Genomic DNA, 23,135 nt, shown 5'->3' on the forward strand with positions numbered 1-23,135 from the left:
ACATCTCTTTTCACACCCTCCGGATCGCGTACCTTTTCAACGAGTGATGATCTATAATCTTTTCACATGATCAGCATGAATTTTTGGCGGCGAATAATACAAATGATCAAAAGTACAAGCACGTCATAAAAAACCGCCTACTCTGAAATGTCCACGATTATAAATTTAATGAATATATAAACATTTTTAAAATGAGCTAGACCGTTATACCGCAACAAACAGCTATATATATATATATATATATATATATACAGCTTTTTCCGTATTTCTTCAATCAAATTGATTTCTATTTCCACCGTCGAGGACCTACAGCAGCCATCGCCATATTGAAAATTACCCGTGATCCTTCCGAATCAAAACTTTCGTCTAATTAGTTGATCTCTACTATGTAGAACACAGCTGCAAACGAAACATTTTCGGAAAAGTTTCAAAATGTTCCTCGTAATCAGGACATCGCTTCCTCGGCTAGATGGAACACTTCTCGGTAACCTCCCGTTTAAACGTATGCTACCAGAATCTCGTTTCTCGGAAATGTCCCGCCTAGCCGAGCGTGTCGCTAGATGTGATAGAGGTTTTACAGGTTCTTACCAACAGCAGACCAGAATTGGGCTGAAAGAATATGTATTGTTAAGAAGCAAAGCTCCGCCATAGTCCATCACATCGTAGAGGGAAACAGCTGCGAATACGCGAATAACCGGTTTCGAAGTTTGAAGGTCACGTTTATCAGAGTTCAAAGTTCTGTGACTCTATCTTATTTTTTTTTCCGCCGTCTCGACGGAAATAAAATCAGTGATCAAACTGCGATATGGATCAGTCAATAGCAAGTGAATGTGAAACTTCACCTGATTGCTCATCACTTCGAACAGTCAAAAAAAAAAAAAAAAAAGTTTTGTCAAAGAATGAATCCTATATGTTCTTAAAATTTTCATCGTATTCCTCAATTCCCTGTACACCTGGCGATTTGGTGACGGGAATTTCTGCTTTCATGATCTATCGGCGCAGTAGTCAAATTAGTTTACATTACGTCTACGGAACCTTTCCTTTTTTACATACATGTTCTTTGCTGGGTCGATCGTCTCTATCAGCAATGGATTGCAAGCTTTTAGGAACTGGATTTGTATTAGGTATTTTCCTTTATTGCGTAATAATTCATTGTCTTAGGTAACCGTTTCGTAACTAGTTACTATTATATTTCCAAAGTAAATGCTGTTTTAATTATGCTTTAATTTCAGATGTCTTGTACTATATATTTCCATTAATAAATGCAATATTAATATTTATCAGTGTAGAAGTAATAACAAGCACTCGGGAAATCTTAAGGGTTTATATATTGTCAACTGCTCTGGATAAAATACTGTATGGATTTTGAAAAAAGTACTCGTCGGATAGAATTAAGCAATATATTCAAAACAACTATTTCTCAAATCTGAAAACAGGCAATTAAAAAATTGTGTAAGATATATGAATTTCCGTGTCGTGTGCTTTGTTCGTGACAGGCTGCTTGCGAAGGAAAAAAAGTGGGACTAAAATGTTTACTGTTGTATTTCCAGAGAAAACTGCTTTTTAATGATGCTTTAAATTTACATGTATTATATACTGCCATTAATCAATGCAATATTTATAATGAACATCGAATAAGTAAAATTAGGGGAAAGTGTTGTACTCAGTAAATATTAGTGCTCACTCTTCGTACGGGCTGTTTCATTGATTTCGCGCTCGAAATGTAAAGAAGTAAGTGAAATTGCATAATTGAAATTGCTCCAATGAAATGAACTTTTCTCCTTTTTTTCCCATTTTCGGTAGCCTGATCAGATCTTCCTTACTCAAGCCATGCTTTTCTGAGCACAAAGGCAAAAGGGATATTTTTTCCTTCTAGAAAAGTTAACTATCCCTATTATCAAATTTAATCAGATTCAACGCATGAGAAATGGAATTTTACTCGTGTTTTATGTTAAAACACCTAGAAACGCCGAAGGTGATGCGAAGTTACGTATATTCTGTATATGCAGATGGTAGTTGTCGGATATAGGAGTCGGCCTTTCCTGATTCAATGTTTCAGTTGCCAGTGTTATAGGCATACTCTGCGAGCTTGTTTCAATAAACCTACGTGCATGAGGTGTCTCAACTCTCGCAAATCATTTTAATGCCCGATAAAAGGGGGAAAAAAGAAATGACAGCTAAATGCGGCTTTTGTACGTGCCCTCACGCAGTCAGTAGCGTCGAATGTCCCAAGAGACCTAGGAATAAAGATGGAAGATCCACTCCTATGGAAGAAAAGAAGAATGCGTATAGTAATAGAAATGATTCCCCTAATACGACTAAATTGTCTAATGAAAGTAAAAACGTAGGGAAAACTCTTACGCCACTGTAGTCTCTGCATCTTCAAAAAGAGATAATTTATAACAAGAACAGCTAAAAATTATTAAAAGACCTGTATAACAATTACAAAAAAAGTCCAGAAGGAGAACAATAAAATTTATTTCGCTCTACAAGTACTGCAGATCTGCATTTGACTTGCCTTGCCACTTTCTGACAATGCCCGACGGCCGAGCGGACTTAGCCTACGACAGTTGCTTCTCTTTACGTGATGGACCTCAGTCGATCTCGGAAATGTAACTAAATGGGACGTGTATAGTTTTTCTTCTTAGCTACTTTTCCTTATTATTTTGCCATTTTAGAAAACTTTTTGCATATTTTATATACTTCTCTGAAATTATTGTCACTACTCAAAATAAGGACTTGTGAATTTTGTTATGCATTATTTTAAGATCTCGCTTACTGTTTACTAGATTGCTAGTGCCTCCAGTACAAAATGTAATTAAAGAGAAATGCTAATATGTAGAAAAGCTAAACTTCTGCAATAATTGCTTATAGCATCAAAGTTTGCTCGGCTGATCCGGAATTGTACGAATTACCACAGGTAGCTCAAATGGAAAAGTGAAATAAGGAAGTAAAGGGCAAGACTTCTGGTACGAATGCCTATCTACCGATCTACCATTAATCATAATTTTTTTGTTCATACCGCAAAATTTTACAATAATTATGAAGCACATTCTGCAAATATCATTAAAAAACTTGGTAACTATGACTACATTGAACGTTTTGAACCTCCTCGTACCATTCATCATGACTCGAATTGATAACCACTTTGTATACAGTGTATATAGTATTTATTTACTCAAGGTTTATATTTATACAAGATTGTATTTATTCTAGTATACCCAAAGTCTTCTCTGATTTCCACTTGTATTTACTGGTGTATCACGTAATCAGCTTATCCGCGCAGTAACGCACGGGATTGCTACACTTGGAATCCAAAGTTTTAATTCCAAAAATATTGTACTTCAATTTTGAATACTCCTACAGCTCCGTTCTATACACTTTACTTTTATATTTTTGAATCCTAAGGAATTGTAAGAAAATGTGGAAGTTAAGACTCTTCAAAGGCCGATTACTTGCGGGCACATACCAAAATTATAGTAGAGGTAGAACGTGCTATAGCATTTGGGCAGAACTCTAACAGAAAATAAATAATGAATGGAATATAAAAAACTAAACGGAAGTCTATTTAATCTATAATAATGAAGCATTTGGGGGATCCGTTATTAGTAGAGGATACGTTTAACTAAGTGCTCAAGAGCACCCACATAGCTATACAATGAAACCCCGAACAACTAAAATGTTTTGATCCCAGAAAACTGTTATAAAGTTCAAAAAGGACTCCTTGATCTTATAAAAATATACCTATTGCTGCAATAGAACCCTAGAAGCAGAAGGAAAGCAAGGTTTGGTTTCATTTGGTTTATTTGATTACTTCAAAGCATACGAAAGTTATCTGCCTAAAGAAATGGATGCTTTCGTGGAAGATTTCTTCCACCTAGTATAATGACAGAGCTACCTAGTATAATGACAAAATTCGTTTACCAAAAATAGCGCCGATAGTTTCACTATACTTTTAGTGCAGCACAGAAGGATAGGTATTCTGGAAAGAAGGCATGTTCTAAAGATCTTTAAATGTTCTAAACCAGACTTGATGGGTTTCATGCTTGATTTCCCCCTTTCGACCTATGAGTGACCGAGTGATAAAGTGAATACTGGAAGTTTGATTTCATATGAACGGAGCGGCTGGTTTGGTGATTTCGCTGTTTTCCCAATTTGTAATGCAGGTATGGGCCAGTTTCATTTAAGAAATCTTCCACGAAAGCATCCATTTCCTTAGGCAGATAACTTTCGTATGCTTTGAAGTAATCAAATAAACTAAATGAAACCAAACCTTGCTTTCCTTCTGCTTCTAGGGTTCTATTGCAGCAATAGGTATATTTTTATAAGATCAAGGAGTCCTTTTTGAACTTTATAACAGTTTTCTGGGATCAAAACATTTTAGTTGTTCGGGGTTTCATTGTATAGCTATGTGGGTGCTCTTGAGCACTTAGTTAAACGTATCCTCTACTAATAACGGATCCCCCAAATGCTTCATTATTATAGATTAAATAGACTTCCGTTTAGTTCTTTATATTCCATTCATTATTTATTTTCTGTTAGAGTTCTGCCCAAATGCTATAGCACGTTCTACCTCTACTATAATTTTTCAAAACGGCATTCTAGTCATGTTATTCTATGAATGTAAAAATTTAAGGACTAATAATTTAGATATGAAAATAGATTTCACATGTTTTAATCTAAACAACACTCACAAGTTCTTGAAAAGATAAGCGAAACGCAAATGTGACTGCTATGCTTCGTCTTAACATGTAAGAAATTTCAATTATTATAATTATATAAAGCATCTTAAATGTTTCTTAGTGGCATACATCTGCTTCAGTAACATTAAAGTGTAAGTTTCAAAAGACCAATGAGCTCATCATGAGTATAACTACTACTTATTTCCTGTGTAATAGCCAAAATCTATCGTTAAAAAGTCTAGAAAGCCACAATTATAAACCGACAATTTTTTATAGACATAAATATCGAATAAGTCAATAGCTTATCCCTTACAATAATGCGCAGTTTCTGTAAAAAATTGCAACCGTCTTAAAGTTCGCAGGCTCTTCATACCGTGACCAACTGTTCTTCGGAGGAGTTTTATAATTCGTATTGGTAGAAGTTCCGCGACAAGTTTGGTTTGGTTTATTTAACTATGGCAAAGCACACTTGGGCTATCTGCCTAAAGGCAGGGATGCCTTCGTGGAGGACTTTCTAAACTGGCTCGTATACACGTTACCCATAGTTCCGCCACAAGTGTGTGCTTTTTGTAACACAGAAGAAATACGATCTTTCTGAGGTTGAAACACTTCATCCACTGAGAAAAATTTATTAACCTATTAAGCTTTCACGAAAATGAAAATGAAAATCGTCCTTTCATAGTCTAGGTTCAGTGGCGGCTCGTAATAAGCACTGTGGAACTGGAGCACCCCCTATTTCCAGTTATTATTATTTTTAATATTTAATATATCGTGTCCTTTAGTCTATAATTCTTTCTTTATACTTTTACAATACATAATATGCTTAATATGCTCCTTAAGCTTAATGTCAGTAGCCATCCCCCAGTTTGTGAAAAAGGTACGAAAGTCCTTGTTTGAAACTGCGCGCTTCACAGTTCCAGCAACGTGGTGTTTGGCTGTTTTGCGCATGCGCACACAGAAAGCAGCACGAGAGTCGGGTAGAGAGAAGAGCATTGTCGCTCTTGCAGTGCCGAAATTCTGGCATGTTGTTAAAAACGTGATTTCTTTTTATTCCGCGCGTGTGGTATTCCTTCAAAAGGTGGACTTTCATCATAAGGACCATAAACAGAGTTCATGAAAATTTGCAACTTTTAAAAAGTTGCGTTTCTGAAATTCAGTCAACATCAAATGCAGATCAAACTATTGCAAAAGCAACAGGAATTTTAAAATATCTAAATGATGATAATTTCAAGTTTTGGTTAGAGATATTTTTATCAGATACCGCATGTTGAAATAATATACAACTAAATGCAATCCAGAGAAATTAGTGTGTTTAAAGTTTTCAAAACTGCTATTTTGGAATTAAGGAACTCAAAGTACTATGCGAATTTTTCAAAGACACTGATGGCAGAAGCTAAGCAAATATGCGACTTTATACTATGTATTGATATAATGCACAGATATTCTTCCACTAAACACTTGGCAGCTGCTAAATTGTTTAACAAGAAATGCTTAGTTTTAGGAATGAACATTCTACAGAAGAAATAATACTGACCACTGAAGCATATCCAATGATTGGCAAAGAAAAGCTTAAAACTGAACTGAAAAGTATTCTACTGTAGGTCTGATATCCATGAATACTGCAAATTAATTGAGCTATTGAAATTTATCTTCGAAAATAATCTAGATGAAGTTCTTAGTGAAATTACGAAACTGATAAAAATTCTCTTGAGAGTTCCCATTGACTACATCAGAGGCAGAATGCCGCTTTTCAACATTGAAAAGAATGAAATCTTTTCTAAGAAGCACTAGGAATTCGGAGAGACTAAATGCGCTTGCATTGCTTTCAATAAAGAAAAATTTCCTCAGTTGTCATCCAGAGATCAAGGAGAAAATTATTGATCTTTTCGCGCAAATTAAAACAAGAGGAATGGATTTCATTTTTAAATGACTAGACAAAGATTGAACAGTAATAATTTTGGTTAAAGTAATTAAGAAATGTTTAATTTTTTTTTCTTGTAAGATTTCATGAAGTTTCAAAATAAATTTTCTTTTTATACATGTTTGTTTCCTTTTACACAGTTTTAAGACAACGATTAAACTTTTTTGGAACAGCACACCCACTAATTTTAGCCACGAGCCGCCACTGTCTAGGTTACAACTACATAAGAGATTTAGTCTATAGTTCATATAAGGCCGGAGGCCGCTCGCATTTTAAAATTAAGTTCAGTGAGGTGCACAGCGCCTGCAGGCGAAATTGAAGAGGTGGCAAGTCATACGGGGAAGGCATTCGTAATTGTTGAATTAATTCACATTAAAACATCAGTTAATGGTCGTAAAAATTATGCGTAGGTGCTGGAGCAGTTTATCTTAACGAGGAACTTCGTCGACTGAGAATGAGCATGGATTTAAGCTTTCACTACCTTGCAATTCTAAGTAATATGGAAAAAAAAAAAAAAAAAAAAGTAAGTACTAGCTATTTCAGTAACGACATTATATAATTCGGTAGAAAATGCTCATCTTATCACCTTTACGGAAAATGTATCCCTTAAAGGCATGGTCCTATCAGCATTTTTTACTTTTTAGACAGTTTGATAAAAATTATTTTTACTCAGTATCAGTAAAGTCGCCCAAACAGAAATGTTATTGTGAAAATAATCTTTTGTATTTTCGGCAACCCAACATGACCTTCTTACTTACCGCAAGATGGCGCGGCTCTTCTGCTATACTTGGCTTTATTTTACAATCGGCACAAATGTACCAGAAACTAACGTGAAACTTCTAAAAGAGATTAAATTCCTAGCAGGCAAATAGTCTGCTTTTCATTTTTAGCAGAAGTATTTCTCGTAAGAAAACAAGTACTTTGAACTTATCCTACTATTTCCAACCTTAAGCAGCTGCTACTTGGCACTTGACCCAAATTTTAATTTCTGTCTTACATTTAAATATCAGATAACTTGATTCGCATTTACTAGAACTATTTCTTTCACTTAAAGGCAATTTAAAGCATAAATGTTTGAAGATTACTCATATAATAAGAAATTAGCAGACGCCTATAGATCACCTGTGCTATTTCAGGGCAAATTTTTCAAAAGATTTCCATCGTCTGCTGTCAAAACAATTAACTATCGCCCATTAATTATGTAAATAACATATTAATGGATTAGAATCTAAAATCTTTTTTTCCGATTCTAATACATTCTAATACAAAATTCCAAATTAAAGCTGCTTGTTTGTTTAATTAAAATATCGCTTTGGAATGTCTTGTTTCCATTAACAATATTGTATTTGATATGTGTTCAGATTAAAACTATTAGAAATTGATATTGCAGGAACTTACGTTTTGTAACTTTTATATATGAAAACAATTAGAAGAATAATTACATCAATTTTCTACCATTTCAAAATTTACAATTCATCATGGAACAACTTTAAAAGCACAATAATAGTGCGTATCACTCTGAAGGCGGGGTCCCTGTAGACTGTCAAGCGTCTTTATAGGCGGGGTTTAAAATATTATGACTTTAAAATTAAGTTCCCTTTTCTAAATACAAAGCATACAGATTTTGTTTTCTCAAAATTTAAAGCTACGACATTAATGATAGCTGTAAAATAATTTTTATTAAATCTAAAGAAGCATTTTATTATACTTTGCTCTTTCTGTATTAATTTTGAAAGTAATACCTTAAGTCAGGAAAAAAGTAAAAAGCGTGTCCGATGTCAACGCATAATCCACTGGTGGTTAGAAGGATTGTATTAAAATGTATGATACAGTCATTCTGTGGGCTAAGCAAGTAAAATACCTAGGTGTTACGTTGGATAGGAGCTTAACATGGAGGCCCCACACTACACAAGTAATTAATAAGTTCCGAGCTGATAAACAAAACTTGCCCCCTTAATTTCTCGAAACTCAGTTTTATCTCTAGACAATAAATTGGTTCTTTACAAAGCGATGTTGCGTTCCATTATTATCTATACTTGTCCTGTTTGGGGCTTTGCCAGTACAGTACACATGAAAAAATTGCAAGTGTTACAGAATGCTACTCTTAGACAGATAACCAAGAGTCACTTACTAATTCAGAAGTCAAACAACAAAAATCAGCGTTATATTTTCAAATTTTCACAGGATTAGTTTCGATGGTTTTACCGAACTACCATCCTCAGCTGCAAAAACGCAAATGGATCAATTAAACCAAGAGTCACTTGCATCACAAAATACTTGTCATTTTCAATCTTAAATATTTATTTTAGGACTTTCATGATTTTCTTGGACTTTAAGTTATGGTACACAAATATAAAAGATATGCACACCACATTACGTTGCTACATACAGGATAGGGAAGTGTCCCAGGAACTTGACTGCGTAACTTCGTCACTTAAACAACGTTAGAAGGATTAATCCATTTTTTAATTAAATAATATAATATATTTAATTAGTTTCATCCCTCATGAATAAACTTATAAAAATTTCAATAAAATATAGCCTTTAAGTTTACAAGTGCACGTGTAATTTTTTTATTATTATTAGTTTTTTTTTTTTTTTTAAATCTTTGGTGAGGAAAATAAACGAGCGGTAAAAATAAAAAGAGATCATATGCTTATCTGTAGATTAAAAATAGAAAAATGCGCTGGCTCCCTTTTACATGACACCTATTGCTAGCATGTATTCAATCATTTATAAGGATGACTCGCAATTATATATTGTATTTTTCACTGATAGTATCAAAATTAGATACGGCTACTTTCTAAGCGCCGACTCCTACGAATATGCTTTTGACCCCTTATGGCTACACCATAAGATCACTTTGTGATCAGGCGGGTTGGGGCGTTCTAGCAAAAACAAAAACAAAACAACCTCGGCATTGCACACCACTCAAAACCGTCTATACGTTTTTTTTCGCTCTAGTATTTTCATATTTGTTCCACAAATTGGGCACTTATACGCTATTGCAATCAAGCTTTTCTCCATACACCACTCAATAACGCTCTTTTTACCTCTTCGCTCCAACTGATATAAAAAAAAAAAAAAAAAAAAAAAATCCAGATTCAGATACTCATCCATTCTGCAGTAAGCACCGATTTTGACACACTCATCAATAATCAAAACATTCTTTAAGCAAAAGAATTCTCTTCTGTATTTTCAGAAGTTACGGTTATAATTTTTAACTCATGCATTCAATATTTTCAGTCGTTTGGTAATAATCGTTTTCAATCGTTTGGTATCTTAATAATACATTTGTGAGAGATAATTCGTTGCGTTAAATGCTAACACTACCACACAACACACAAAAGTAGATTTATAATTAAAAAATCTCGCCCAGAACATTTAAACCTACCATTTCAACTCAGTTAAAATATAATTTAAGTTTTCTTTAAATACCAAGCTATAGCATACTTATAACCATAAGGTCCATGGAGACTACATTGTGACGTCACAAGCTTAGTGCCATGGACCTTAAAAGAAATAGACTAACCCAATTGCGTTTTCTTCCTTGTCTGGCGCGTTCCTGGCTCTCACCTTGATCACATCCGGAGGAGTAGGGACGACTTCCAGAAACTAGCAATGGTTGGCTATTGCAGCGCGTACAATTGTCACAAAAAAAGCAGGTGGTAGTGTCTCATTTCACAAGTAAGAATTTTTAAATATTTTTATTTTTGACACTGAGATTGCTTTTTAAATACTTAGCATGTATTTCAAGCATAATTAACGTTCTAAATAATTATAAAGCTGTTGCATGCTTTCAGGCTTGTATATATTTTTAGCTTTTCCTATGATGTAAGCGAATTTGTAACTTCTTCTTTTAGAAAATAATATTTTAAATCTGAACTAACAGAAAAATTCAACCAAGTAATTTTCTCTTACAATTACTAAAACTATAACTAATACTAAACTATAGCTAAATACTAAAATGCCTAAAAATGAATTTTTGAAAGTTTTCTTTAAAATTTATAATTTTTTGCTGCTTTTTTAAATTATAGGTAAATTTTAATTCCTAGCATTATAACTAATCAAAAACAAGAATATTTAAGAACGAAAAGTTATATAGCTTATATAGCTGGTTTTGTTGTTAAAAGCTTAGCTTATAAAGTAAAATGTAATATCTGTTTCTCAGCTTTAGTTTCAACAGAACCATATGATGGTTTGCTAGGTTTCAAATATTATAAATCTGGATGTAAAGGTTTGACTTCTCCTTCCAGTGACGTCCGAATGATCTGCAAAAATGCAGAAATAATTTTTAGGCAGACTGAGAAGGAGTTTAAATTGAATAAAAAAAATATTATAAATTTCATGACTCTAAAAGTCTTAAAAAGCATAGGAACACATATATTTCCTTTTCTTCAAGACCATATTTATGATGATGAGCCAGATAAAAACCACCTGATTAAATTAATTAAAGCAGTGATATTTCAATATTTAAAAATCAGAATGCATCATGAAGTTGCATGTTACAATGAATCTAAACAGAGAGAAAATATTCGAAGCAGATTTACTAAATTAATTTTATTTAAGCATCAATAAACCATATTATCTGTTTCTCTTCCTCTCTCTCTCTAAATATATATATATAGGTGTGTGTATTTACATTAATAGATAAATAGATATAATCTTGTTTTCCCAAATATTTGAAATAAAAAGTGAAGTAAGCGAATTTTTCAATGCAACAAATATCCTAAATTGTTTACTTTCATACATATGTATTTATGGATGTATAGCCATTCTGATTAAAGTATTTACAGAGGTATATAAAATTACAAGGCTACTTTAGGCGCATTAATAAAAATTTAAGATTGGACATATAATAACTTGTATTTTATAGTAATTATTTTTTTAATTTATTTCTAGTTCCGCATAAGATTTTTTTTTATTTACTGCGAATTTTTTTTTAAATTTTTCATTACACTCAGAAAGGTTTATGCTCCGAATTTTATGAGTTATTAATATTGTCATAAATGATCATCTTTTAATACCATAATAATTTTGAAAACAGAAAAAATAAATGAAACAATCCTTGGTTTCTATGAACATTTGAAATGATAAATATTTGCGACTACTGCCTGAAAATGTTCATAAAATTAAAAAAAAAAATTACAAAATCTTGTTTAATTTTACCTTATTTGTTTCATAGCATCATGTACTATCAATCTTACTTAATTTTACTTTATTTGTAGGCAAAAGTAAATTCATAAATTTTTTGTTTAGAGTTTTTACCGTTTTATCAAAGTAATGAATGATGTTTAGACAAGAATTACGCTTATGCTCAAAATGCAGTAAAAGAAATACTCAAAATGCACTAAAAAGTGGTTTCATGAGATATATAAAATCTTATTAGCAAAAACTGTGATTTTTTATTATCTCATCATTTATACAACGTATCACATTTAATAATTAAAAAGAGCTATGTGATACAAACGCCATATGTTTCAATGTTACGATAAACTAAATCGTCTCTACTCTCTCTTCCCGAAATGTGTGTGACGCACGCTCCGCCCACTGGGTTAGTCTATTTCTTATAAGGTCCATGCTTAGTGCCACCCATTTAAGGACGTCACACAGCTCCGCCTACTGAACTTTGTTGATGCAGCCTATTCTGTGCTTTTACCAATAATGACTAACATGACATTAATCACAATGAGTCTTATATAAAATTTTAAGCCTGTTAATGATGAATACCAAGTATTTCAATATCACCTACCGCAAATTTACTATCAATCAACAGCAACTTTATTTACCAAACTTTCCCTCCTTAAATCAGTACCAAATTAGTTTCAAAAATCCAGCTTTAGCACACCCAGCAGCAAGAACAGTTCAAATCCAAATTTGCCAATGATACCAGCAATTTCCAACCAAAAAGCATTGACGAATTTCAGTCTTTTATAACAAATTTATATGAAATTTATGTTAAATTCAACCAAGTTCAGGACATGCCTGCACGACTGAATATGGCTCTAGAAGCCCTTAAGATCTTCTCCCAATACCATAATGTATAATACAAATACAAGAGTTAACAGCAATAATTCCCTTCATCTTTACTATGCAAAGTTCATGTTTTTTAACTGTAACGGCCTCAAAAAACAAGACATAGAAGTCCGAGACTACATAAACAAACATGGAATTGATATTACCTTCCTTAATGAAACCCCTCTTAAAACCACTGATAAATTTAAAATGGCAAACTATGACTGTTTCAGGAAAGACTGCACTATCAATAGAGGAGGAGGTACTGCCATTCTCACGAAAAGACATCTAAATTGCACAGAGAATTTCCACTCCCACCCTTCAAAAGTATCGAAGCCTGCGCCTGCATCCTCAATAGCAACAACACTAATTATCTTCTAATTTCCATCTACAAACCTCCCTCTACACCACTGGATAACCAAGACCTGTATATTATATGTAATTTCAACTACCCTACTCTAATTGCCGGAGATCTAAACTGCAAACACACAAATTGGAACTCCAAAATTAACAATTCTGACGGGATGACACTTAATAGCTATATTCTCCCCCACAATATCATAGTCCATGCTCCAAATGAACCCACCAGAATTCCCTCGACTACCTACGGCTCACCTGATGTTCTAGACATTCTTCTTACAATCAATATCAAGCAAACTCCTTATTTATACGTCAGCAATGACCTTTCGTCGGACCATCTACCTGTCCATTTTACTATGTATGGCCTTCGCCACGGAATCCCTCCACTAAATTCCCGGATTAATTGGAATAAATTTACATCTATTTTAGACTCCAGCATATCTGCGAAACCTCCTCTCCAAAATAGACAAGAAATTAATGAAGCAATAGATAACTTAAACATCAGCATCAAGCATGCACTTGATAATTCGAAATCTGCTATCAACAATGAAACCTTCACGCTCCCTCATCACATCCGGCAAAAAATTAACCAAAAGAACCGCCTTCGAAAGGAATTTCAATGCACTCAAAACCCTGCTATTAAATCCAGATTAAATGCTGCCCAATGTTAACTCAGAATTATCATGCAAAATTATCGCAACGAAAACTGGCAAAATTTCATCCTAAGTTTATCACACAAAGACCACTCTATTTGGAAATTAGCAAAATCCCTACGCAATAACTTCAATAAAATCGGACCTCTCAAGAAAAATGACATCCTGATTCACAACTCCCAAGAAATCACTGAGATATTCGCCGAAGACTACGAAAATCAATTCAAAACTAACAGTGATCCTCAAATCTCTAACTTCACTTACTCCATCTCTGACCATTTGAATAATTTCCTTGACTCCCATCATCTCGTCACCAACGAGCCTGTTTCTCCTAAAGATATCAATAATATAATCCTGAAACTAAACCCCAAAAAGTCTGCAGGTTTCGATAACATCTCAAATAAGGCTATTAAAAACCTTCCACGCAAAGGAATTGTACTTCTCACAAATATCATAAATAGCTGCCTTCGACTCTGCATTTTTCCCGATAAATGGAAACATGCATTGATCACAGTCATCAAAAAACCAGGGAAAGAAAGCACCATATAAAAAAATTACAGACCCATCAGTCTTCTGCCTACTGCGGCTAAAATCTATGAAAAAATTATTCTCAAATGCATTCAAACATTCATCCAAGAAAATAGCATCCTGAGAGATCACCAGTTCGGTTTCCGTTCTGGGTTTTCTACTACCCATCAAATTACAAGACTTACAGAATACATTGGCGAATGTATGAACAAAAAAGAAACTGTCGCTGCACTCTTCATAGACATAGAAAAAGCATTTGATAAGGTATGGCACAACGCCCTCCTTATCAAACTTATTCAACAAAACTTCCCAGCCGAAATTATCATACTCATAGCAGACTTTCTTAAAAAGCGGACCTTTCAAACCAAAGTTAATAACCATCTCTCCAGCATCCGAAAAATAAATGCAGGAACGCCTCAGGGAGCGATTCTCTCACCAACCCTCTACAATATTTTCACAAACGACCTGCCAACAATTGATTGTGCACTCACTGCGTGTTACGCAGATGATACTGCTATCCTCCGTAAATCACTCAATCCTAAAATAGCACTAAGAAAACTTCAAGCTTCTACTGACGCACTTACAAAATGGTTCGAGAAATGAAAAATTAAAATTAACGCAGAAAAATCTTCAGTAATCATCTTTAATCGCAAAAATAATCAAGACAACCTTCAAGACATCAAAATTAACAACACAGTCATCAAAAAAGAATCCCATGTCAAATATCTAGGCGTACATCTGGACAGAAAACTAAATTTTGGATTTCATATCAACTACATTAAACATAAAGTGCAGAAGGCATTTATGTCTCTCTACTCAATATTAGGCAGGAATTCACAGTTAAATTTAACCACAAAAAGGCTAGTTTATCTCCAGACAATCCATCCAATTATCCTCTATGCAGCACCAGCCTGGGCAGCCACTGCAAAAACCAATCGACTGCTCCTTCAGAAACAAGAAAATATCCATCTAAGAATAATTTCGAATTCCCCCTGGTACGTGAGAAATTCAGTCATCCGGAGAAGTATCAGAATTAATCTACTTAACGAAGAAATCCTTAAAACTTCAAAAAATTTCCACCATAAATGTGATCATCACGTCAACCAAGTCATTAGGAATCTTGGAAACTATGACAGCAAAATTATTCAAACATTCAATAGACCTCGCTCCATTTTCCACAATAATAACTGGAATTAACTTCATCTAACTTCAAAATTCATCATGTATATTGTGTATATATTCATTAATCCTGGGCAAGCAGGAATAGACTTTCCGCCTGATCAAGCAGGCATATGGACTTGTTATGCACCAAATTTTTCCTTATCTTAAAAAAAATTACTCATCTATTTAATCACATATTTAATCAAGAATTTTTTAATCTAGTTTCTTATATTTATCCTTCAAATTGTATTTTATGAAATCGTCTAAGTCCAATTCCAAAAGTGATCATGTGACCAACGAATAAACTTTTGATTGGCTTTCGTCCTCTCACGAATTCAAATAATTAGAGACTTGTATATATTTTTATTTTACTACTTTTAGCATACTAAAAATGTTTTTTTCACTGTGTTTTCCAGTATAATGTACTATCAACTTTCATCCTCATCTAAAATATGCCTCTTCGATAATTGCGTATCAAATAATTGCTTCAAAAATTGCTTCACTCAACCAACGTTACTCTCAGCGACTACTTGCAGCTTTGCGAAAAGATGGAGCCACCGGACCAGAACCAAGCATCCTCTCTAGAAATTTTCCACTTTAATACTAAAGTGGAGATATTTCACCACTAAGACGTACCCCGTAGGGTTACTTCGCAGGGTGTCTCTCGTGGTGAACAGACGTGTTTTCGATGAGCTCCGCACCAACCACCTGCAGCGACGCGACGCTGGAAAACATGGCCGGCAACCCCACTGACAACTCCGAGATGGATACTTCGACGTCTACAGACTCGACGGTCCCTGTCTCAGACTCATCAACTTAATCCTTACTCATCAACTTAATCCTTAATCAAGATCATCAACTTAATCCTGACGACCTCCTGATCCACATCAAACAACTTTACCAACTCAAGGCCCGCTTCACAGACCTGGAGCAAAATCTGAGTCGAGCAAGACGATCAACGCCTCTAGCAAGCTTCGATCTGAAATGCGTGCAGCACGAGTCTCAGGTAACTTTTTCTACCCTCACTTCTCTTGCCAAACGTCTGAATCTACCTTTATTTGCAATCCCCCCTACTGAGGAAGAATGTATCCAAAAACTTATTAAATCTGCTAAGGAATTAACTAAAGATAATGTTATCTCGCAAAAAACAGAAAATTTGGCCAAAAATCAAAACTCTAAACAGATTCTCAAACCAGCTAAATTGCAAACTGAAAAAATCCTAAATAGCACCAAAAAAATTCAGAAATTAACGTTAAATTCACGAGAAAACTCCGATTTACCTAAAACTAAAAAAATACGCAAAATCGATGAAAAAGGTTTTCAGCAGCCTCCTCGCCATCTTGTTACACGAAGAGCGCCTATTTCCCCTGAAAAACAAGTTCAGAACAATACCCTTCCGCCATTTTGGAGTGAAAAACCAGAGGAGGAATTGCCTCCCACCCAACCTGCAGCTATTCCCCCTCAGAGGGAGAATGAGAATGAAGAACCAGAGGAGCAATCCGGTGACAGTACCCCCCCCTTCTGAAAGCTCTAACAAAACTAAAAGAAAAATTCCTTTCTTCTTTGTAGAACCCAAGGATTTTGAATTTCTAACTTCTCTTGTACAAGCAACTGTGCCTACGGCTATATGCAGAATGAAAGGAAAGTTTTTACGCATTGAAATGCAGAATGAAGCAGATTATCGCTCGGTGGCCCAAATTCTCAATAATCAGGGCGCCGAGTATAAATCTTTTAACTTGAAGCAAGATCGGCCCGTAAAGGCTATCCTCCGCGGCCTGCCTAATACAGCAAAAGCAGAAAAAATAAAATCAGAACTGCAATTACTGGGGTATTCAATAATCAGTGTCACTCAACTCTGTAGGCACAGATCCCGTTATCCTATGCCTTTATTCTTAATTCAACTGAATCCATCATTAAATGTATATGATATTTTCGAAGAGACAACCATGTTTGGAATTGAGATAAAATTTGAAAAACACATCGGGAAGAAGGGGCGAGCCAGTGTTGGCGCTGCCAGGGCTTCTTTCACAGTTCCGCAGTGTGCACACTGCCAATCCGGTGTCTGAGGTGTGCCGGACCGCACTACGCGTACCAATGCACCAAAGACCCGGCAGAAGCCAACACCTGCGCGAACTGCCTTGGACAGCACGCAGCCAACTGGTTCTACTGCCCCAGAAACCCAGCAAACAAAAATAAAAATCCCCCTATTAGATCGGATAACGGGAAGTCAAAATTTGTACCGGCTCCGGCTAAAGCTCCACATAGCAGCACGGACCCCTCTTTTAGCGATGTCGTTTCCGGACGGAAAAATCCCGGACTACCATCATCTACAAAGGACTAGAAGCAAGCCCCTGCATCGAAGCAAGCCCCGAAGCAAGCCCAGAAGCAGAGTCCTCTCCTGCAGCCACCACCACCGGCCCAGGCTCTAGCCCCAACTCTAGATGATGGCAGTTGTACTGATACACTTAGGAGTGTTTTTCAAATTGCCTCCAAATTTGGAATTGAGCATCGAATCCTCTTACAAGCTTTCAGAAATGCCCTCCCAAGGCTCCGAAATGTCTCCACGGGGCCTGAGAGAGCGTTTTACATTTACGAGGCATACTGTGGCCTCCTAAACTAACGGCTTTACATTCAACAGTGCAACTGGTGAAGACAGCCTCCTGATCTCCTACTGGAATGCAAATGGAATCAAGAAGAAGATTCATGAAGTCTGGGATTTTATTAATGAGCACCACATGGACCTCTTCCTCATTCAGGAGACACATCTGGTTGAGAGACTTAGCGCGAACATCGCGAATTATTTCTGCTACCGCATTGACAGAGAGGTATGCATCAGTGACACTGTTCGTGCTAGTGGCGGTACTAGCATTTATGTAAAACGCTCCCTAAAACATTCTAGGATTCCCACGCCACCACTGGAGGCTCTAGAAGCGACTATTGTACAAATTCATATTCCAAATTGCCCCCCAATAGCAGTAGCGTCCTGCTATATGCCTCCGTGACAGGGACCTGCATTTATCTCTGATCTCAGAAAATTAAGTGGTGTAGCAAATAACCTGATTATCGCAGGAGATTTAAATGCCTGTCATAGAAGTTGGGATTGTGTCACTGCCAACAACTATGGCGATAAACTCAAAATTTGGGCTCAGGACGCCCGCATCCAAATTATAGCGCCAAACACACATACCCATTTCCACTTTCCTGGGGGGTTAGGTGCTCCCTCCATTATTGATTTGGCTTTATTTAAAAATATTCCAGTAGATTATTCGATCGAAGTGATCCCGGGATTGTCCTCTGACCATTATCCGGTTCACCTCACCCTTAAAACATCCAAAATTAACCAAAATTTACCGGCGCAAGTCTCCACAAATTGGGACAACTTTCGGTATGTCTTGGAAAATGGTATTCTCCCCCCTATCAAAATTAACCATAATCAGGAGGTTGACTTAGCCATTGACAGGCTCAACCAAACCCTAGGAAGTGCATTTACAGCAGCTTTCAAGCCCAAATTCAGGCAAAATTATTATAAATTACCTGATTTCATTAAAGAAAAAATCAAAATTAAAAACCGACTTCGCAGAGATTGGAAAAATACACGTTTGGAAGACTTTCGAGTGCAACTGCGAAGGATCCAGAATGAGATCAAGTCTGATATTAAGAAATACACAGACGAAAAATACACAAATTACCTTAAGTCCTTAAAGACTTCTGATAATAGCCTCTGGGTTGCTAGTGCACGGCTTCGCAAACCAAAACACGACATTCCCCCCCTAATGGGCACGGTCAACGACCGGATGGCATTAACAGACACTGAAAAGGCTGAACGCATTGCGGGCAGTCTTCAAACACAATTTTCACCCAACACTGGACTCATGGTCGATTCCTGTGCAGAGCATATGCATGAAGTCCAACACCAAGTTGAAGAATTTCTCTCCTCAGATACACAATCTGAGGAACCCATTATCACAACAATGACTGAGATTTCTGCCTTTATCAAAAATCTCACACCTGCAAAAGCACCTGGCCTGGATAGGATTTCTAATCGCATGATTAAAAATTTACCAGTAAAATTCATATTTTACCTAGCAGTTTTGATAAACTCATTGCTAAGGTTAAAATATTATCCTCATAGCTGGAAGAATGCATTAGTCATTCCTATTCTAAAACCTGGAATGGACCCAAAGGTCCCTCAAAATTATAGACCGATCAGCCTCCTGTCTTCACTTAGTAAAATTTACGAAGCTATACTGCATAGATACCTGAATGATTTCTGCCGAAACTGAAATATTATTATTCCTCAGCAATTCGGTTTTTGTGCTAAACACTCAACTCAGGCCCAGCTACTGAGGGTAGTAGAAATCATTCACACAGGATCTCGCAGTGGAAAGCCTACAGCTATCGTTTATTTAGACGTAGCAAAGGCTTTCGACAGGTGTTGGCATATCGGAATTTTATTCAAGCTCATGCGACTTGAAATTTCGGCTAATTTCGTGCACATAATGCACTCTTACCTCACTAATCGTACCTTTTCTGTCAAAGTTAAATACTCTGTTTCTTCTCCTCGGCCTATCCTGGCGGGGGTGCCTCAGGGAGGAATTCTTAGTGCTATGCTCTTCAACTTGTATGTAAATGACATACCACAAACACCAAGTGTCGATTTAGCACTCTATGCAGATGACACAGCCATCATTTCACAGCACTCAACACTACACGCCACTCTCAATCACCTACAGCTGTATTTAACAGACTTGGAGTCCTGGCTCATTACCTGGAAAATCAAAATTAATGTCGCAAAAAGTGCCGCCACAGTTTTCTTTTCCAGAAAGAGGAACGTCCATAGTCAACTCCCTCCACTAAGGTTATTTGATGAAAATGTACCCTGGGTGGACTCCTACAAATATCTGAGAGTATATCTAGATGCGAAGCTGCTCTGGAATACCCACATCAACTATGCCATCTCCAAAGCCAGAACTACAAGAACCCAACTGATGTCTCTCCTTAAAAGAACCAGCAACCTCTCCCTCAATAACAAGATCCTTCTTTACAAGAGTACCATTCTTCCGATCCTGACGTACGCAGCCGTTGTCTGGTCAACTGCCGCCAATAGTCATCTGAAGAAAATCCAGAGCGTCACGCTTTGTATTCTGACAAATGCTCATTATTTCGTCCGTAATGAAGTGCTTCATAATGATCTCAAAATTCTACCGCTTGATGCCTTTTTCCGGCAAAATTCGGCTAAATTCTTCAATAGATTATCTCAGATCGAAAACCCAGTCTTGCACTCACTTCCTGCCTATGATCCAGCCGAGCACAGACCTAGGAGCGTTCTAGATAGAACATTTAACATCTTTCCTAGGAAGCCAAAGCGGAGGTGTCTGCTTGACTAGGAATTCTTTCTAATTTTTAAATTAACTAGCACTTCACGGGCCTAACCCGGCGACCCTTAACTATTTCTATATTATCATATGCCCACCGGACTTAATTTAGCCTAGTTTCTCGGTCCTTTATCCGTGCTGCTATAGTTAACATGCTCCTCCACTTGCCAAGACCTCAGCTTTTCACAAATCACGGTCCAGACAATTAAGATTCTAATTTACAATAGATTAACTGAATCTTTAATATTTTATCAATTCAAATAAATTATTTAACTCTTAAACCACATGTAAATATTGCAATCACTAAAATTTATTTCTCCCGGAATATTACTTTAAACACTTTTATGCTACAAATTTTTGTTTTTCAGCAATCTGCATTTAAATCTACAAGCTTGCATATCTTCAATTCACATCCTCAATCAGGTAAATCAGTTTAATCCTGTCCCTATTTTTATTTCTCCCCCTTTTTAATCCACTTCTCATCTCCAACTTAAACCACTTTTCCTCGCTTGTCTTCCCTTTAATTCTCTTAAAAACTTCTCCGTCTTTTTCACAGTTAACTTTCTTCACGGTTCCTTTCCGCTCGAAAAGTTGCTCCTATTCTTCTACCCGCCACAGGCGGTCGGAGAACTTTTCGCCTTCTTGAAATGACCATCCCCCCACCTCCTCTTCGCTCCTCCATCCCTTGCTTCGAGCTTTAGTCGCAAGACTCTCTCCCCCCCATCCCATCCCCAAGGCATTAGCAACTACTGCGGTTTTCCGTAATACCTAATATACCTTTCCCAAGCCCTGGAAAATTATGTTTCCCGGCTGATTGCCTTCCAACCTTTCCGATTCCATTAATGCAATGCATTCAGGAATTCGCCTTACTCATCACCTCTCTCTCTTTCAATCTTGGATAACAAGTTGAAAGCAGAAAGAATTTCTCGTCGCTAGCGTGGACTTATCCATTTCTTTCACAGTAAACCCTTAATGGTTTCGATCACTTCCCTTTAGCCAATGCTCTTTCTTAATTAATTCATTTTTCTTAACGAAGTTGTGGAGGTAATTGCATTAAGTTGCAAAGGTACTCCGGAAAATATCGCCTTGGGCCTTGGGCCGTAGGGTTACTAAATTCTGAGTCAAAGTCCTCAGGACTATATACTCATCATCACCTCAATTCATGCCAATTAGCACACCCTTAAGTCACGCCCCATTTTTCTAAGGACTCGTCTATCAGTAATCGCATAAAATCTTCAGACTAATTTAAAAATTCAGTGATCTGCCTTGTCCTCGTCTACGCGAGCGTCAGAAATATTTCCACGAAGGCCTCTTACACCTTCGGCAGGCAGCCCTAAGCTTTGCCTTAATCACATAAATACGATCTTTCTGAAACACGGGCGGTACCTTTCAAAATGGGGCGTGGCTTAGGAGCGTGCGAACCCTCTAAATTTGCGTTGATAAAATTGTTCCAAAATAAGTGCTAAATTTGTGGAAAGTAAAAACTGAGAATGAAAACCTAGTATACAGCGTTACATTCCTTGTAGTACACCTTATAATTTTACTGATGTCCCTCTACTAAACTGCATCGAAAGTTATTTATGACTCCACCTACTTGAAATGTAGCAGCTAGTTTGGGACAAAATTTTCGACCGAAGTGTAGCAACTAGTTTGGGACGAAGGGAATAAAAAATTTGGAGATTAAGTATTTCAATATACAATATTCAATATTCAATTTAAAAAATAAAGCCATATTCTCTAAAACAAAAAGTATTACCTCTATTAATTACACATATATATATGGATTCGACATGAATCTCTGTTACTTCAAATGCAACCACAAAACACTCAACCAAGAAGACACAAATTCATACACAGCATCACACTAATTAAAATGAGATATGCGCTTTAAATTTTTTAAGATATTACAGACAGCATGCAAATGTTTCTGGATCAAAGATAACAAATACGAGAGCTAAAAGTAATAAATTTCGTAAATAAGCTAACGCAAGTAGCATTTCTTATAAAATATATACGTGGATGCATTCTTAAATGTTAATGGCATTAAATTCATATATATACGAGTATATATTCATATATATACGGCATTAAATTCATATATATATATTCATATATATCGTATATATGATAGGTCAAAGTACGATTTATGCAGAAAATAGAGATTATCTCCAGTAAGATTAAAAAAATTTATAATATTTGTATTTCAGGAAGACGAAAAAATAACATGAAGCTGAATACACGTACACACACATATTAAGAAGCTTGTTTATATGCAAAAGCTGAGCGAAAGAAGCATATCAAAAGAATTTTAAAGCTTTAAAATTTTACGTGATGATTGTTTTTGTTTAAGAAATTTTGTATTATTGTATTAAATCTGTATTACATGAAACTGATGGAAATGCTAAATTATTTAAATACAATCGCAAACAGTTTTTTAAAA

The 23,135-nt window shown here is 35.9% G+C and overlaps 1 protein-coding gene and 1 long non-coding RNA gene across 4 annotated transcripts in view; one reads left to right on the top strand and one right to left on the bottom strand.

Annotated features, from left to right (window-relative positions):
• The window catches only part of LOC118191942 (uncharacterized), a 216,763-nt gene that overhangs the window by 83,000 nt on the left and 110,628 nt on the right, over nt 1-23,135 (bottom strand). The gene's annotated exons all lie outside the window — the stretch shown is intronic.
• On the top strand, nt 10,143-23,084 carry LOC146994234 (uncharacterized). The gene is made up of 3 exons (XR_015044088.1): nt 10,143-10,290; nt 15,737-16,326; nt 22,903-23,084. It is a non-coding gene; the product is annotated as an uncharacterized LOC146994234 (long non-coding RNA).

Source organism: Stegodyphus dumicola, chromosome 11 (genome assembly GCF_044657685.1).
Source record: "Stegodyphus dumicola isolate Sdum_Otavi_A_Nest chromosome 11, ASM4465768v1".
Classification (NCBI taxonomy): Eukaryota; Metazoa; Arthropoda; class Arachnida; order Araneae; family Eresidae; genus Stegodyphus; species Stegodyphus dumicola.